The sequence below is a fragment of the Eptesicus fuscus genome, chromosome 13 (assembly GCF_027574615.1).
Source record: "Eptesicus fuscus isolate TK198812 chromosome 13, DD_ASM_mEF_20220401, whole genome shotgun sequence".
Classification (NCBI taxonomy): Eukaryota; Metazoa; Chordata; class Mammalia; order Chiroptera; family Vespertilionidae; genus Eptesicus; species Eptesicus fuscus.
Genome location: NC_072485.1, coordinates 42672752 through 42677282, shown reverse-complemented (window position 1 = coordinate 42677282; position 4531 = coordinate 42672752). Strand labels below are relative to the sequence as shown.

At 43.9% G+C, this 4531-nt stretch overlaps 1 pseudogene; it reads right to left on the bottom strand.

The window, feature by feature from the left end:
- Positions 1–1704: 1704 nt before the first annotated feature.
- On the bottom strand, positions 1705–2665 carry LOC129151301 (olfactory receptor 52B4-like; annotated as a pseudogene).
- Between the last annotated feature and the right edge of the window lie 1866 nt (positions 2666–4531).

The following is a 4531-nucleotide window of genomic DNA, read 5'->3' as shown; positions in this document are numbered from 1 at the left end:
GAAAAAGGAAAGTGCTTTGCAAACAGTAAAGCACCCTGCAAGCGCCCAGCAGGGTTTAAGGGGAGGAAATCCAGGAAGGTGCTCAGGTGCTAGACCAGCAGGAGAGGCACACTGGAGGATCCCAGGAGAATCCTGCTGGAGACGGTGCCACCCAGAAGGATTTTAGGGAAATGGGTCAGTGCCAGCAACAGAGGCAGGATTGCCTGGCAGACACCCCCAGTGCAGCCTGTGGTGCCAGGCAGGACTCACTGCCAGGAACGGGCCACAGGGAGGAGATTAGCGGTGGCAGGAAGTGGCCCAGGGAAGCAGGGACTCAGCCTGCCAACCCCCCACAGAGGGTACAGGCAGAAATCGCTGCCAGCACTGGCAGGCACTGGCTCCCAGCAGGACTCAGCTCCCAGGAGTGCATCTGGGCCCAGGACTGGATGGCAGGAGGGAGTAGGCAAGCTGTTGGCCCTGCCTGGGGAGGAGGTACCAGCGCCTCTAGGAACCCCTGTGTCCTGGGTTTGGCACCCACCACTCTGTTCACCACAGCTGAGGATCATAAGCCCCAGTGGAGAGGCTGTGGATGCAGAGGGGCCACATACCACACCTGACAAGCTCAGAGGAGGCCTGCTTGGCGGCCTTACAAACTCAGAGGCCTGAAGTACCCACAAAGGAGGGTCTGAAATTAAAACTTTCTAACTAAAAGCAGAGATCATGGCGGCAGACACGTCCCAGGCCCTAGTACCTTCCCTGACAAAGGTTAATCTTTACCTTAAGTGAGCCTGGCTATTGTCTTCTTGCATCTACGAAAACCTACCTTTGGAATGTCAGGGTAATTTCTGTTTTCCAGACGCCTCCAAGACAGGCATTGGCTCTGTGGAGACAACCAATCCACTCGTTGTTATTGTTTTCATGTTACTTATTGACTCTTAGCTACCTTGCACCCACCTGTGTAAAGGAAACATGTGTCTACCATTTTACTTTTCATCCAATCCCCCAGGTTCCCCCCACTCCTTTGCTTTCTCCCACTCCCTAATGACCAGTGGCGAGAAAGAAGAAGAACACTGGAAAGAGGAAGATGTGATGGAATAGGAAGTAGAGGAGGAGAAGGATGAAGAGGAAGAGGAAGAAAAAAAAAAGAATAAGAAAAAGAAAATCAGAGGAAAGGATATAGGAGAATGTGGGTGCCAAAGGTTTGTGCCTGCTTCCCTCTCTTCCTTCCTTTAAGTTTCAGGACAAATAATGGAATGTCTACAGATGGAGGTGATCCTGTAAAGAATAAAACTTTATGATAGAGAGGGCAAAGGAAATAATATTTAGAGCAACATCCCGATGTAGATAAGACGAATGGGAATTATTTCACTACAATAAGGCATAAAACAAACCAACAAAGAATAGTCTAGTAATTATCAATAATTCATCTCTTTCCAAATACCTATCTAGGGCTATAGACTAGGAGTGGTTTACTTACTAGACTATGAATGAGAAAGCTCACTGAGCCACAAAGAAATTGATCTCTTAGTATTGATCAGAGACTTTGAAAAGCATGCCCCAAGCTCCCCTGTGGACTTACTCCTAAAACATATACTCAGTGAGGTAGTCTATAGATGACATGGACATGTAGTCTTAGCTATCACCCACCTACTAGAAGCTTCTAAATCTTACCTCAATGAATGACTAGAAATGTTGAGAAAACTAGTCTGGTTTCCATTACCAAAGTCATATCTGTTTTGAAAATAAGATATGAGTCACCTGGTCCCGGATCTGTTTGGTCTTAATTCCATAAACAATGGGATTCAGCATAGGAGGAGCCAGAATAGAGACATGGGCTAGCAGGATATGGATATGGGGTGAAATGTGGCATCCAAAGCTCTGAGTGAGAACTGAGAAGATCCCAGGCACATAAAATAGGATGATGACACAGATGTGGGAGCCACACGTTTTGAGGACTTTGTGGCGAGCATCTTGGGAAGAGATGTGAAAGGCAGCATGGAAAATAAGCGTATATGAAACAATAATTAGAAAAACATCTAAAGCAATTGTTGACATTAGAAGAAAAAGTCCATACCAGTTTGCTCGTACGTTATCACAGGAATATTTGGCCAACCCAATGAGTTCACAAACAGTGTGTGGAAGAATGTTACTTTTGTAAAAAGTCAGTCTTTTCAGAAGAAATATTACGGAAAATACTGTACCAAAACTTCTCAGAAAGATAGTCAGACTAATTTTCGCTATCAGTGCATATGTAGGAATAGCTGTGTATCTCAGCGGGTAGCAAATGGCAATGTAGCGGTCAAATGCCATCACTAGCAAGATCCCTGACTCAGACATGAAAGTGGAAGTGAGAAAGAATACCTGAGCGATACAGTGATCCAGGGAGATCTCCCCAACATGGAACCAGAAGATGGCCAAGGCCTGAGGTCCTGTGCATGTGGAGAGGACAACATCTGTTCCAGCCAGCATGCTGAGGAAGAGGTACATCATGGAGGCTGGGCTTGGTGAGGAAAATGAAGATGAGCAGACTGTTGCCAAGCAGGGCCATGTCATAGCAAATGAAGAAGGGGATGGAAATCCACATGTGCTGGTCCTCAGGGCCAGGGATGCCCAGCAAGTAGAAGACTGTGTGGCTAATACTAGTGTGGTTTGAGGTAGTCGTACCTGGGAAGACCACCACAGACATCACTTCTCATTCATAGAGACAGAGGAAAATGCAGATTTTCCTGGAATATCCTTTGTGAAGACACCATGAATTTCAACATATTCTTCAGTTCCATTTTCTTTGAACATACAAATAAATAATAAGACACAAACAATGGTGAAAAAAAACATGTGCTCTGCCCTCAATGAGTGATGTTCTCATTAAAAGATACACATGTTTCCAAGCAATTAAAGTACAAATATAAGTGTATGTTCTTTCCTACAAAACAGGTGGTTATCAATGTAAAGAAGAAACCATTGTGTGTGTCTGGGAAGGCAGTCACAAAATGATTCTTGACCTTGAGATTAAGCAGTGAACATAAGGTGAAGAATGAAAATAGGGAATCACCATGGGAAAATGTTTGCATTCTTGAAACATTTTTAGCCCAGGTAGCTGATGCATAGGAAGTGCTGGGCAGGGCAGGGAGGATTCTCACAGGCAGATTTTTCCTGATTGTGAAGGGCCTTGATCACAGTGGGGAACTCTCCCAATTGCAGTCTTGATTACCTGCACAGGGAGCATTATCAGATGTCTTGAAGCCAAGAGTTTAGAACAATTATTCTACTTTGGAAAAATTACTGGTAGAGATTCATCAAAACAGTAATTGACCAGCCCTAGCCAGTTTTGTTCAGTGGATAGAGCGTCAACCTGCAGATCAAAGTGTCCAGGGTTCTATTCTGGTCAAGGGAACATACCTTGTTTGCAGGCACCTCCCCAGACCGAGCCCTGGTCAGGGCTCATACAGTAGGCAACCAATAGATGTGTTTCTCTCACATCTGTTTCTCTGTCTCTTTCACTCTCCCTAAAAATCAATGAAAAATATCCTCAGGTGAAGATTAACAAAAAAATAATAATAGTAATAATTTCTGAAATTATCATATACAGTTTTCTCATTCATTTGAGAAGAGAATCAAAAGACCTATAAGAGGCAACATTCACAGGGAATATGTACCTCACCTGAGGCACTCCTTGTGCTCAGACCTTAGGGAACTAAGTTTAGAAATAACTGAAATGGGAAAAAGAAATGCATGGTTGCTGGGCACGCAACACCATGATATTTGAAAGACTCTTCTGAAGTGGAAATTACATCACAAGTTTGCAAGTGTACTTTTACTCATTAACTCAGTCATTTAGCAAGTGTATTTTAAGTGTTACCATTTTTCAAGTACCATATTACAAACTGGGACTATCAAAAAAATGAAAAACACCCAGGATCCTAGGGACTTACAGTTTGAGGGTGAAACAAATTTGTAAAGGTGGTTTTGGAGAACTGGAGACCAACGTTAATTCCCTCTGATGAAGGGTTATCTCTAAATTTCTATCATAGTAGCTGTTATATGCACATTACGATTATTTCTTCCCATCCAGGTCCCCCCTTTCGGTGCCTCTGTTTTCTTCTTTCAAGCAGCTCCTATTACCATCCTATTTGCGATAACAGAAAATTGTTCTGCCATTAGAGTTACTGGTCAAGACAGCCCAGTCACGGCCTGGAGAAGGGAACTATCTCTATACAGCGTATAGAGATACGCTCTATACGTTCTGTGAGAGGAAGAGGCCAGGGAACACACAATTCAACAAAGAGCAGAGCTTCAGATGAAGAAAGATTATAGACGCTGATGGTGCCAAGTTATTGAAGAAAGGTTGTAGCACAGAATTTTTATTAATTTCAGCCCATGAACAAAGCCAGAGAATAAGAGGTTGCCTATTTCGTCTCCTGTTGGAAAGATTTTGCTCTAACACATGTTTATCCTAGAAATCCCTTCTCAAATGACTCCTCCTCCATAGGTTCTTCTCACACCTGCCCGAGATGGTCTGGCTGCCTCCTCAAAGCCCTTCCCACACCCTGCT